The 15348-nt window shown below is 35.7% G+C and overlaps 1 protein-coding gene across 4 annotated transcripts in view; it reads left to right on the top strand.

Moving 5' to 3' along the window:
* Nucleotides 1-15348, top strand: part of LOC123563130 (trinucleotide repeat-containing gene 6C protein-like) — a 50933-nt gene that overhangs the window by 7689 nt on the left and 27896 nt on the right. For 2 of the 4 annotated variants that reach the window (XM_045355737.2, XM_045355733.2), the window contains exons 1-2: nucleotides 11080-11326; nucleotides 15025-15096. The gene's annotated coding sequence lies outside the window, so the exon portion shown is untranslated. Of the gene's footprint in view, nucleotides 1-11078; nucleotides 11327-15024; nucleotides 15097-15348 lie in introns of those variants that run through there. The other 2 variants (XM_045355736.2, XM_045355734.2) reach the window with 2 other exon arrangements.

Here is a 15348-nt window from a genome sequence, read left to right as displayed (position 1 = left end):
TAAGGTTCTCTCTCAAATTTGATTAAATGCGGGCACTTGGCCCATTGTAGTGGCCACTAGAGCTAAAAATAGAAATACCTTTAAACAACCTCTTTTCATGAACAACATGATGGATCTTCATCAAATTTAGTCTAGCATCATTATAAGGTCCTCTTGTTCTGTTCCAATGGGGGCACTTGAAACCTTTTCAACTACTAGAGCTTAAATTTCCTTTAAACAATGTCTTCTAATGAAGCGCTTGAAGGATCTTCAACAAACTTATCAGTTGCATTGTTATAAAGTTCTCGATTAAGAGTTTTTAAATAGGGGCACTTGGGCTTAAAATAGAAAAAGCTTTAAATGATTTTTAGCTTGACTTTACGAAGTACATCATCATCATCATCATAGAGAGCTATCCTACTAGACCTGGCATCAATGTCAAGAATCCTTGCTTGTCCAAACCTAGGTTAAAGTTTTGATGCACTTTCTCTTTTTTCCCCTGCATTATCAAGTACCTATCAGTTTCCACTTTGGTAAAACAAAGCATTTTTACAATGACCATACAGCACTTAAGAAATAAATATCACACTACAATGTATTTCAGAAATCATATTTAGTTTTTTGACAACACATGCCCAAGAAAATACTACAAACTACAAAACTTTAAAGTTTCATTTGAATATTGTATGGATTTAATACTTAGGTTTTGATTTAAAGTTTGAGATTTTACAAGGATGATAAAGTCCGAGTAAAATGTAACCATTACCCTAGCAAAATTGGTATATGTCTGCAATAAAATAGATGTGATTCAAACTTAAAAAGTTAAGATATTGTTCTACATTATTAGCCACATGATGGTCAGGAACCCAGGCAATCCTTGCGTGTATCAGTGCTATACACTGGGCACGTTAAAGAACCAGGCTGTCTATTCGAACGAGCTAGGCTAAGTTAGCCGGACAAGCCTGTATCTGATTTCTGATCTCTCTGTCGTGGGGGCTTTGTCTCACTCTGTCCCTCTGGGCAGATCGCTCTGTGTCTGTACTAGTAGAGGATGAATTATGCGCCCTGTGTGGCTGCATTTGAACTATGTAAAGCGCCTTTGAACGTGAAATTGATCATGAAAAGGGCACTATATAAATCTGGTATAATAATAATACCACAATTATGATGTATTACTTTTGCAGAAATTTTCCATGAATTATGTCCCTTTATACATATTTAATGTTTTGATACACTTTATCTCATTATCTGTTATTGATAAGGATCTGGTAATTATCTGTCATTAAGGGGAGCAGTGGTCTAGCGGTTAAGTGTCTGCTGCTCAACCCGTGGGTCATGGGTTCGAACCCTACTGGGGTCATGATCACATCTTCTCATAAGACACCAATACTGGTTTTCCAGGAAGCGGACTCAAGAGTGGTTCAAATAAGCTTGAAGCTTTCATCACAATCAAGCTAAAATAAATAAGTATAAACTAATAAATACATTTGACAGACTTGAGCTATTGTCCAATATCTTCATCCACATTGGAGACATTAAACTCTCCAGTGACAGTTCAGCTTCTTCAGATGTACTCAGTTTTATTATACAGCATCAAAATAATCGAGCATGCTGTCTAATGTGACAGCTCTTGTTTCCATTGTCAATTGAACTGTTTGAAAAATCTTCATTGGCACTGGTACACAGTCCTCTCGTTCTACATATTCATGATTCTGTGTAATATACAGGTATTGAAAGTCAAATAGTCATAGTCAGGTAAGCAACTTTGGGCCATTATGGCCCTCTTGTTGTGTTCTGTGTAGAAAGGCAAAAAGCCTATCCCAGCAATTCTATTCTGCGCATGCCTTTACTGCACTTTACTTCAGACTGATTATTATAGAAAAGGAGTTTAACAGCTTGTAGGTTGACAATTATGGTTGGAGCGCCTTGCTGAAATCAATAAAGATAAAATGTTACCATAGACATCAATTGGTATTCCTGTGCTGTTAAGCTGCTCTGTGGTGTAAACACATATGAAATAATTACAATGAAGCTTCAACTTGAAAAAGTACATATTAAATAAATAATCATTTTCAGTTTGTCTGATTTTTAGCTCAACCTTTCGGAGCTATTGCACTCACCCTGACGTTGGCGTCCCCTTAATGGATAAAGTTTTCAGTAAAGTCAAATATTAATATTATCTCTGTTACAACTATCAATGTCTATACAAGGAGAAACAATCCCCATAACTCCGATTTGAATTTTATAGAGTTGTGCCCCATTTTAACTTTATGCCACTTATTAACATAGAATTTTTTTGTTCAAGTTTTTGATAAAGTCACATATCTCTGTTACTATCAAAGCTTTTGACTTGAAACTTAAAATATTGTTTACTATCAAAGTCTACACCAGGAGAAACAATCCCCATAACTCTGATTTGAATTTTGACAGAGTTATGCCCCTTTTTACTTAGAATTGTTTGGTTAAAGTTTTTGATAACACTAAAGTCAAATATATCTGTTACTATCAAAGCTTTAAAATAGTTATTTACACTTTTTATGCCCCCGGCGTCTACTGATGCGGGAGGCATATAGTGATTATCCTGTCCGTCCGTCCGTTCATCCATACGAGGTTAACCAAATGAGACCGTTTCGTCTAGCATCAATACCCCTTACTAGTATGACTTGATACTAATGCAGATGTAACCTATGACCATTCCTCATCTTCAGACATCACCTGACCTCAATTTGACCTTGACCATGACCTCATTTTAGACTTAGGTTGCTTTATATGGGCCATCTCTTGGTTAACCAAATGGGACCATTAGGTCTAGCATCAATACCCATTACTAGAATGACTTGATACTAATGCAGATGTAACCTGTGACCATTCCTCATCTTCAGACATCACCTGACCTCAGTCTGACCTTGAACTTGACCTCATTTTGGACTTAGGTTGTTTTGTATCGACACCGGGGGCATCAAGCGTTTATTGAACGCAGCTTCTTGTTATCCCCTGTCGATGAAATCGGGAGGGGGGTATTGAAATGGCATTGTCCGTCCGTCTGCAGCCATTTCTCTTTAACTAGCAGGTAGAATTTCATAAAACTTGAAATAAACCTGAAGCAACATACTGCGATGATGCCCGACAAGTTGTTTTTTTTGATTGGTCAATTTCCCTTAGAGTTATTGCCCTTGATTTAATGAAAAATCCACGTCTGCAGCCATTTCTCAGTAACTAGCTGGTAGAATTTTATGAAACTTGAAATAAACTTGAACCAATATACTGCGATGATGCCCTTCAAGTTTTTTTTGGATTGGTCAATTTCCCTTATTGCCCTTGATTTAATGAAAAATGTCCGTCCGCAGCCATTTCTCAGTAACTATCAGGTAGAATTTCATAAAACTTGAAATAAACATGCACCAACATACTGCGATGATGCCCGTCAAGTTTTTTTTTGGATTGGTCAATTTCCCTTAGAGTTATTGCCCTTGATTTACTGGAAAATCCACGTCTGCAGCCATTTCTCAGTAATAAGCTGGTAGAATTTCATGAAACTTGACATAAATATGAACCAACAAACTTCGATGATGCCTGTCGTTTTTTTTTTTTCAATCGGTCAATTTTCCTTAGAGTTATTGCCCTTTAATTGTTTAAAAATCTACAGATTTGTACATAACAAACCAACCAATTGGTAGAATTTCATTAAACTTCTTTCAATCTTTTCCATGAAAATTTATTATAAACATGTGAAGTTTTGTACCCACACCTGGTCACCTTGCCTTGGTCCCCTCCCCCCCCCCCCCCCCCCCCCCCAAAAAAAAAGAAGAAAAAAATCCTCTTTATTATTATTTCTTTTCAAACCTTCCATGAATATTTATCAGTATGGAAAGTTGTACCGTTCCTCCACCTCACTCTCCACTCAGTCTTGTCCGCCACCCCGGTCATGCATTCCCATCCCCCACCCATTGTTGGGTTTTTTTTCATCATTTTTAATTTTCCATCAGTATTTATAAACATGCGAAATTTTGTACCCTTACCTGGTCACCCCCCCCCCCCCCCCCCTCCCAAAAAGAAAAAAAAAAACATTCATTTTCTGTTGAAATGATTTTGACTAATGAAATTATTTGCTTCTTAGTAACATCCTTAACTTTTTGCCGCCGCATATATTTTTTGCCATTCCCAACCACAAGCTCTTTCAGCGGGGGATACCAGTTCATCGAATTTGCTTGTTTTTTAATTGGCCAATCTTCCTTAGAGTTACTACCCTTGATTTTATGAAAATTCCACATCCGCAGCCATTTCTTAGTAACTAGTTGGAAGAATTTTATGAAACTTGAAATAAATATGAACGGACATACATCGATGATGCCCGTCCATTTCTTTTTTGGATTGGTCAATTTTTTTTAGAGTGATTAGTTGGAAGAATTTTATGAAACTTGAAATAAATATGAACGGACATACATCGATGATGCCCGTCCATTTCTTTTTTGGATTGGTCAATTTTTTTTAGAGTGATTGCCCTTGATTTAATGAAAAATCTACGTCCGCAGCCATTTATCAGTAACTAGTTGATAGAATTTCATTAAACTTCTTTCATTCTTTTCCATGAACATTTATTATAAACAATTGTGAAGTTGTGTACTCACACCTGGTCACCCCCCCCCCCCCCCCCCTCAAAAAAAAAGAAAGCATTCATTTTCTGTTAAATTGATTTTGACTAATGAAATTATTTGCTTCTTAGTAACATCCTTAACTTTTTGCTAGATATATTTTTATGCCATTCCTCACCACAAACCCTTTCCGTGGGGGATACCAATTCATCGAATTTGCTTGTTAATTAACTGATTTAGTAGGTCAAGAACCTAAAGTCTTACAGATGAGCACAGCACCCACTGTGCTCTTGATGGATCTGGAGGCGTACTCCTTTTAGGTTGTTAGAATTTTTTGAAGTGTATGTCATTGTTGTATAATACTATCTATACTTTATAATAATATGAATTTCAAATTGAAGAAGTACGCATACCATGCAGTTTACATGTATTAATAATATTATGTTTGACATGGTCTGAAAAGATATATGAACTTGCATTTAGATTTACTATAATTCTTTGTTAAGTTTTGTAAAGTAGTTATCTGTTGCTTAATGTCAATAACATTAAACTTTAATTTTAAAATTTATAGATCTATACCCGATAGGGTTTTAAGTAGTATTGATTTGTAAATATACACACAGTCACTGCTAATCTTTCATAAAATTAATTTCATCTACATGTATTTATTGCAGTATTATAATTGACAGTAAGGCCTATATTCTGGTATGGCAATTTTGAGCTTTTTTCCAAAAGAACTTTTAAGAACAAGACATATAGGACTTAGGAGTAAGAAAATGTAGACAACAATCTTAAACCCAATACCGTGTAAACCCTAATAACCCTGATTCAGATTCTTACCCTATTTACGCACTATGAAGTCCAATTTCTTCTCACTTTTTTCTGTTGAAACTTTCTATTCTTGCTAACAGTGACAATGTTCATTAGTGGCAATTTGGGAATTCTGCCTGCAATATTTCAAGAACTATGCCCCTTTTCAACTTTTATAAATACTGTACTTCCAGAAATATAGAAAAATTGGCCAGATTACAAAATGTAAATCATTAACTTTGCTACTTATCTAAATTAAAAATGCATTTTCAAAGAAATTCAAGAAAATATTTATTTTTAGACTTTTTTATGGATATATACTCTTGGTATAATTTTTAATAGTCTTTATATAAACCTTGGGTTAGTACCTTTAATAATCTTTAGCCTGCTGTTGGCAAGTGCCTTTGCGACCAGTGCAGACCAAAATTAGCCTGCACTTGTGTGCAGGCTGATCATGATCTGCACAGTTTGCTATTCAGTCTGTAAATTTTCGTTGAATACCCCTTCAAATTAATAATAAACGGTACTGCCCAAATTGAATGATGGACCAGTCCATTTTAAGAATTTAGCAGGGTAAGGGTTAACCTCTATAGTATCGCCATTTTTGGAAAAGAATCCACAGAATATGTGAAATCATCAACATGTTCAAAAGTTGTTCTCATGTTATGTCAGGACAGGGTTCACAATTTATCACCATTGATTAGATAGGTCGTGATAGCTATATTACTAGGCATAAACGGTATACAGTAGACTATGTCTAGATAACACTTGGCTATCTTAACAACCTAACAAAGTACATGCTACTGCATGACATTTTTAGACTTGTGGTAAACTCAAATGTCTTGACTTTGTTAGAATATGTAACTGATATTGTTTACAAACCAGAGTGTAAAAGGACTGTTTTAAGATAGCCAGTGGCCATCATTCACTAAAATATTTTATCTTAGGTATTTAATTCAGATATAGAAAATCCTCCTCAAATGTATTTAACTTAATTGAATATTATAAATAAATTGTGTTTGTAGAGCTTGTAACATTCATATATAAATGTCATGCAGTATCAGTCGATTATTTAAAAAACAAAACCTTCAAGTTTTTTGAGGCTGTACACATTATACTGTATTCAATTATACATGTATACAGTGTGTACTATTTTAATTTTCATGCACAGTAACTGTTAATGTCTTTATCTTGTTAATTTTGTATAATTACATAAACTATAATGTCTGAAATACTGTTGAAAAAACAGTGTTAAACCTAAAATAAAACAAAACCAACTATAATATAGTAACTGTTCATTGTAGTCCTTTAATAGATAAATGGTGTCAATTTATTAACAATATGATATACTGTGTCAGCTAGATTGTGAAGGGTTGCTATAGCAACAGAAAAAAATGTATCACAACAGCATGCATTGAATTTCAGTTCATCAGATTGCAATGGTGCAATCTTCCATAAGACCTTAAAGAGCTTGTAGCAACGGTTCCTTTCGTCTTGCAGCCTCCATTGCCCACAACCCTCCCTCTTGTTAAACCCTAGATGCTATTTTTATACACTAGATTGGAATTACTGGTGATTTTACTCATGCCGGAAACCCCATCTGGCAGCCCCCAAGCCAGATGACTCTTGTGCTGTTAATGACAACAAAAGTTCTAAATTTATATGATAGATTCTGGCATTGATTAAATAATTCTATGTGTTCTTTATGGTATATAAATCAATTGAGGAAAAGATATTTTATGGAATGAATGTAATCTAACGCTCTTGGTTCACTATGGCGGGAGCCGGGTGGGGGGGTGGGGTTAAATATGTTCTAATTATAATTGTAGAATAAATGAACAAAAATAGTTTATCATAAAGTATTTCAAGACCTTCTACCCTGTTTTTTCATTGACAATGTAGATCTGTTGTGATATATACCATGTCCTTGATATCTTGGTAGTTCTTTCAGAGAAAGTTTCTTTAGAGACTAAAAATCTGTGACACAATTTGTATTTCATTTTCTCATATTGGAGTCAGAATTATTTCATTTCCTTTATGTGTGGCCTTGACAGTATATTGACAAGGGACAAGGTTGTCTCGTAATTAGTCATATTACCTAATATGGCACCTACGGCTCAGAGAAGTTTTCTGAAATTATTTCCAATAAATTATGGATCAGGCTGCAAGATTAGATTTTGCTGAAAGTTCTTAGCTTTATGTCTGTATTAATGAATGATGATTAAATCATTCAGTCTGTCTGTAATATTTTTAGCAATAGCATTATAGACCTGAAGGTAATGACGCATAAATTCTTTAAATAAAATATCTACTGCTATATCATACTGAAGCGGAATGATGTATTAGCCTCAATAAAATATGTATATACTTCTGACACTTGAAGTTATGTTTTCGAATCAGCTGTGCTAAGCTGCTGCTTGTCTGGGTTGTTAAAGCTTAAGGGTTTGTTTTTTTTAGTGTCTGTATCCGTCTATATCAGCGGCTTCTGTTGGAAGAGAAATCAATAAGACTTGCTCACATCTAGTGACAATCTTGTCTAAATTTAAACATAGCAATAATCGCAGATTTCTAGCAGTACTTGTTGTGTGTAATATAAAACGCAAGTCAGTTAGAGAAGAAATACATGTACAATAAGTGCGGTAAGTATGTCTCGTAATCTATCTGGATCCAAACTCCTGCGCTGGTATTTGAGAATATAGCACTTTGTACATACAAGCATTTAATATTTGATAGGTAACTTACTGCTGATGATTGAAGAAGCTACATCATGTTAGAAACAGTTGATTTATCACTTCAAATAGCCTGATTATTTATTAATCATGGTTAAAATCAGATGTATCAGTTGTTCAAGGGAACATTTTTTCTATGGCATGGAATGCAGCCAAGCGTATTTATAACATAATATTAATTATGCAGTCTGATGGAGTCTGCTCATGAGAGGTAGTGGAAATGGCAACACCCTGCACACCCTGTAGAACCAAATTTAGTCAAACTCTATTATAAAAAAAAACATTGTTCCTAAAGAACCAGGCAAAATATAACCCTTAGTCCAAGTACAGAGCTTAGTAACTATTTGCGTCTTCCACACAGACTTAAAGCTTGCAGGTTTGATGATTTTATAAATCATTCTTGATTTAGTTAAGTTAGTCAAATGGGCAAAAAAAGCAAAGTTAGGCATCTCCCATCAGAGATTGAAATCGGTTGGATTAAATGCCAATGACATGTCACTCATGCACAAAACCATTATTATGTGACCTTTAAATTTTGAATATTGAAATAACTCCAATAATTTGCTAATTTGGACTTAACAGTAAATAGGAATTGGCTTTTATGGGGCATTTATTTAGATACTAGAGTTTGTCAGGAATTAAAACTTGTCAACAGCCTCATCATGAACATGTATTCCCCGACTCGTAGGTGTCTGTGACTAATTAAAATCTCTGGAAGATACTGATACTAAGATTTCACACTTCTTTTTGTGTAAAAATTCAATATCTTTATCTATCAGGCCCGGGCCGGGGGGGCTTCTGCCCCCCCCCCCCCCCCCCCACTCCCCTTCCCCCTTAGTTTGCTGAGAAGTGACCTGCACCCAGCTATTTTGGCAAAGGAATAATACTGTCTCAAAATTTAGAGCCAGAAACGCACCAGAGGTCACCATTTCCTCCCATCCAGTGGGGACTAACCCCTCCATTACCTAAAAATTAATACCCAAAAATGCACCAGAGGTCACCATTTCATACCTATATTTCAAAAATTTCCAGAAGGAGAGCCCCCTGATCCCCCTAAAATGAGGGGAGCACCCCGTTGAGTAAATGCCCCGGAGGCCACAATTTCATACCTCTATTTCAAAAATTTCCAGGGGAGATTTCCCTGTCTCCTTAACATTGGCAGAAGTCCTCGCTCCTTTACCTACCTGCTCTCAGTGCTATGCCCCTCGGCTGTGACATATTTGTTCTAGACTCAACAGGTGCCCGCCAGTCAAATATTTCTGGATCCAGGCCTGATCTATACAAACTAGTTTGATACAATCAGTTGTATTAATTAATTATGTTTATGTGACATTGAGAAAGAAAAAAAAAGTGAAATAAAGCTCCAATAATATGTTGATGTTTTTTACGTCATTTATTATGTTTTCTTAGAGATTTCAATTATTTTTTGTTTTCTTTATTTTTTAGATATTTTAAAAATACCATTTATAGCTGATTTTTTAAGCAATAATACTATTTTAAGCAAGAAAAAATGTTTAAAAGTTACTTGAAAGTAAACAGAATGTTTGCTAAAGGGAATGAGTTGTTTACCTATATTTAAGGCAAATTTTGTTGGCTTAATCATTTTGCCTATTACTTTAGTAAGGTATTTCAGGGTGTACTAGATATTCTTATGCTGCCATTCATATAAATTATGACTATAATGTCTTTTCCAGTGGAAATCTCTAGAACATTGTAGAATTCAAAACTCTCTAATCTTTTTATATAAAATTCAGTATAATCTTGTCTGTGTTGATCACAATCACCTGATACCAGCAAGAACCCTCAATTTTCTCATACCCGAGTCACGCACTCAGTATCACTCAAATTCTGTCTTCCTCAGAACCGTCAGATACTGGAATGCTCTTCCCATATATATTCAGTCAAGCCCCAGCCTAAATGTCTTCTCTGACAGGCTGGCGGCGGTCACATACTAGAGCTCAGTCTCCCCTTGTTTTTATCCTTCTTTTAGCACACTTTATACTGTTCTGTATTTTAACTTTGCACAATTGTAAACTAACAAACTGTTTTTCCAGACTCGCGCCTCCCAATCATAATCGTGAACAATTGCTCAGGAGTAAGTTGTAGATGTAGACTATATGATATGAGCTAAAATGAGGGTGGTCCATCATTTCTGGTCATCATATTCCAATGTATCCATTATCTTTCTCCTAACTTGATCGGTAACATTTCCACTGTTCTGCTCTGAGAATCTCACAGTTAAGGTATTTACACTGTTACCCAACCATCCTTATATTTTGTTAATCTTATTGAAAGAACTGAACAAAAGTGTTGTGCTGCAACCTCTGTCACTTAGATTCTCTTCAAAATATGAATCAAATTATTTTGCATCAGTTACTAAGATACAGAAGTGGGGAAATACTTCAGACTTCTTATTCTCAGTTTAGGGAATTTATAATAATATATATAATGAAAGATAAAATTGCTTCAAATGGAAGAATTGGCTTCCTTTTTAGCTTGACAATTTGAAATTTTCCAACAGTATATCTTTTGTAAGCATTTGCATGACAAAAGTTCTGCATGTTAAAGCAGGTTTCTTGAATTCAAACATCACAGTGGCATCATGAGGTGACCTTACAGGAAAAGTTCATCATCCAGTAATAACTTCCCTCTTGAATATTATACTGTGACTGGGTTACATATCTCTGCAATTTATTTTGTGAAAAAATTATGTGATTGCCTCACACTCACAGCAGCTGTTGCTTACAATTTGGCAAATTATGTACCTTTTTCAACAAATTTTGCTAAAGGTAGGACATGTAAAAGTATATCTAATGTAGTTTCCTGCCATTCATATTGCTCAGTAGAGCGATTAACGAATTTACAGTTAGTTGTCTAGTAGAGCAATTGTGTGCCCATTTTGACTCTCTTGTGTTTGTTTTGGAATGTTTACAGCACGCATGTGTAGCAGGTCACGTGGTGTCTGCGCATGCGTGACGCGTCCAGGCATTTAATCTGACAGATTTTGCTCCGAGATGAGCGCTGCCTAACTTGGCTCTTTTCGGGCCTGTTAGCCTAGCTGAACTAAATTAAAATTGTGAATATTTCGGCAATAAAGAATGTCTCTCAACCGGTGCTTTCTTAAGATTGTATTATTAGTTGTTTGTATGCCGTAAGCAATCTGTGATAAAGGTGCAATCTTTCCAGGGTAGCAACTTCGTTGAATTCCTTTCCGAGGTAAGCGATGTTTTAATTTTGCGAACGTTTCTTGTTTTCTTGCGCATATTTAAATCTGGAAAAATGAAATTTTACAGAAGATTGTAGGTCAGATGTATGTATTTTGTTATGTTGATAAAAAGCGAAACTGCAGCCCATTTTTTTTGAGGTGTTCTAAACCAGACAGAGTCGCCGGAAAGTAGGTCAAGTTGTTTGTGTTGTTTGACAGTTGTTAACAATATAATCGATTTACAACAACTCCAAATATCGTGAGACGCTTATAGGCTTTTTTGATTAAACTTATAAAGTAATAAACAAAGGCTTTCGATTGATGTAGAACGAATATGCGCTTGTGAGCTGGAATTCTGCAAAGTGGTCGTTTGTCCTCCATGTTTTGCAAGTTGACCGCAGTCATTGATTATTCAAAATGGCGGACGGTAATACATCAAAGTCTGTGTTATGGAAATTTTGGTGTCACAGACTGAGTCTGATTATAAATTTCAACATTGATTGTTGTCTCATTATACCTTACATCGGTTTAAAAGTATTATAATGATTGGCCTTATGTAATAATACACATATCTGTTTCCTCTTAGGGGAAGTCTCAAATGTATATTATGCAGGGGTCGTCTCAAAAGTCCTTAAAACTATGAAAGCAAACAGTGAAAAAATTATGTCCAGACAAACCCCTTTCATATGATACATACCATCTATACAGGGCCAGAATCCATTGATTTGAGTCTGTGAGCAATGCAGCGAGGGCAATGAGTTCTCTTTCCATGCCTTTCTCATTATTAATTTCTCCAGAAAATCACACAAACTATCTTTAAATCACTATTTCATGTAGATCTATATTTATTCCCCCTCAGTCTTTCGTTTGCATTATCCACCATTGAACATTATTCCTTCAGTATTTTGGAACTTTTGAACAGGATTTTTCGGATATCATCACATCATATTCAGTTGTGCAGGATGTAATCTGAAGTCCAAGGGAAAGTAAAATCATAGATATCGCATGGTGCAGATACCTACTTTCTATTATAAGTGACCTTAATTTACGTATTTAGTTATAAATACTTATCCGTAAAGGCTAGTGAATTTGACCCATGCTTGTTTGACAAATGCCATATTTTAGTAGATGTTTTCATACTGTTAGCTACCTGTGCACTCGTTTTCTGATGAGACATTTCAGGCTGATCACTACCAAATAGAATGTAAGCCTCCGCAGGTCTAGTCACAAGTAGTCCAAATATAAATACTACTAATCTTTTTTCCTTTCCTAGTGCATTTTCTTGGCAGCAACGTGCTTACTTTTACCCTACCGCGTTTCAGTATGTATCACTTTGCATTCTAATGAAATCGGCATGTTCCTATCGCATGCTAGATAAAAATGGCGGCGTAAGAATTTAATGTCACGAAAAGAGAAATTGAAAGAAGCGAAAAGTAGTAAATTCAGCGGGTTGTATTTAACGAACTGTAGTTTTCTTATATAAAAGTTAACACCCCCTTTTCTTTTTGTTTTTCTAAAGTAGCGACAGGGCCCTCTCTACATTTTGGGGGATTGGGGCCGGGGCCCTTGGAGGGGGGAATTTCGCGTCGTTTTCAAGGGAGGGGGGAATTCATTCTGGAGATATGACATCTGAACATAACCCCTTAAATTAAGGTCAATTGAGTATTACAGATATCAAACTAATGTGAATATATCTGAAGTATTGTACAGAACATAATCTATTGAAAACAGGCAACTTTTATTTTCTTTTATTAAATCAATTAGGTGACATCCAATCGAGGTTCACATGTCGTCATTAACGGAAGCACTAGCAGTATCCACGGACATTGTCTCAGCAGCAGCCGGAGCAGTGCTTCCCTTCGTCATATCTACCTGATTGTGCATGTCTGGCCCTGATGAAACAGCGGTGTCCGTGACAGTAGTTTGTTTTTTGAGAGCATGCTGCTTAAAAAGCAAATCTATTTTTGCGCATTTCGCCCCAGTTGCATCTGTGATCTTTTTACTGTATGATGTACATTATGCAACATTTTTTTTCAAAGGGAAGTAACTTTGCATACACGCACCCGGGGAACTGAAAAACGAGCGTATTATACGGATCAGTAAAACCAGGGGTTCCACTAGACCTGAAAACCAAAGAGTCCCGGGACCCTTGGGTCCAAATTTTGAAGGGTCCCTTTTCAAAATACAAGAGTCCTGCCCCAACACATCGATACAATTGACTATATTTTCTTATAAAGTAATACTACGTAATTAATAGCTACTACAACCAAGAACATGTTACAGCATAATAACAATTTCTGTTTCAGGTCATATAATCTCATATTGTAAATAAATTTTTATCAAAATTCATTTTAATTTGATGAGGTTTTTCTTCAATATTTTTGTTTGTTAGCAGAAAAGTGCTAAAACACTCTGTAAAAATGTATCCAAAAACGTACTATCCGGATACTGGTACACTTCTGGAATGTCGTCTGAAATGTTGTTTTTTGCCAGTTACTTGGTCCACTAAGGTAAACCAGAGATAGTTCCTCAAATAATGATGCTACTTTTCATTAAAAATTGCATTGAAAGTCAAGTTTTTAAGTGAATTTTGGAAAAATTGCATATGTCATCGGGTGTAATTAGAATCGTGAATGGACATTCTATACTTATTTTTACTTTCCAAATTCATTTAAATTTGTGGATTTTCTCGTTGAAGTTAAGGTACAATCATTAAACAATGATCTAATTTAAAGTTTGCATGAAGAAATCTTGCAGGACACTTTTCACATGCTCGGTAATCAGCTGGTCGCTTAATTACGATAATTTAATAATTGGCGCCTTTTTTGACAGTATGCAGGCTCAATACGGGTAACGCTTTATCAATGAATTAATGTTAACACTTCATTGATTCTCATTACCTATGTGCACTCGCCGTGACGTAACTTGCTGATAAAGAAAAATCAGCGTGGCATGTCCACAGGATAAAGGGCGGGAATTTAGCAGAAGATCAAAGGCAGGAAGGAGGGCATGACCGCGAGTGTTTACTTTGAATACACGTGTTTATCGTGGACATAGTTTTACTTTGGGAAATGACTGATAAGAGGAAGGATTATCAAAGGAAAATGTCTCCGGGTCCCGAGTGACGCACAGGCAATTATCATGGTCCTTTGAGCGTCTTTTGAAAATCTCCCGGACCCGGGCTCCTAAGACTATCGGGTATCGATTTTTTTCTTGATTTTTTTTTCTTTCGAGGGGGAATTTTTCTATACTTGGGGGGAAAGAAACATACTATTTCGAGGGGGGAATGGGGCCGAATTTCGGCCCCAAAAATCGGCAAACGAGGGCCCTGAGCGATCTAGTTCTTTATGGGAATATAAGTCTCTGAAAATCTGATATGCTAGAAAATGTCGAAAAACCGTCATGAAGTGAGTGGATTTTATATGAAATAAAGAACAGCTGGATTTAGTGGTGTTCAGCCTTCATAAATAACAAGGGCTAGAGACTTGTGGCTGGTCTCATTTTGTAACTAAGTGCATGTGAAATAGTCTGTTTAATTTTCTTGAGAATTTATTTCACAACGGTATGGGAAGTGAACACATTGTTGCAATCTCTGGTAGTTCTGATTATGGTCTGCAGGTAACAAAAATGTCAAATGTTGCATGATTTGAAAAAAATACTTTTGAGAATTTTCTTTCCACAATTAAGTGATATTTTGATTTCATTTCAGCTGATATCCAAAGATCGTGTATGACATTATCTTGCCTTCAATGAAGCTAATGCTCATCAACTCATTTGAAAGGTAGGTTGTTAGCAGTTTATACTGCAGTGACTTCTCCATATCTGTGTAAATATTGAAAGAATTAACCCAAAATGTTGCTTTAAAGCTGTTGTTAAATAATTACAAAAATTCATTTTTAAGCCCAGAGTGAGCATTTCTGAAATAAAACACCACTGAAACCAATGTCAGTCTCAGATCATTGTTGACTTGCATACTTCCGTACAGTGTGCATTTTTTTGAGAACAAAACATTACAACCAGCCAGCTTAGCTCA

This window comes from Mercenaria mercenaria, chromosome 2, assembly GCF_021730395.1.
Source record: "Mercenaria mercenaria strain notata chromosome 2, MADL_Memer_1, whole genome shotgun sequence".
NCBI classification, from domain to species: Eukaryota; Metazoa; Mollusca; class Bivalvia; order Venerida; family Veneridae; genus Mercenaria; species Mercenaria mercenaria.
This window is presented reverse-complemented; position numbering and strand designations above follow the sequence as displayed.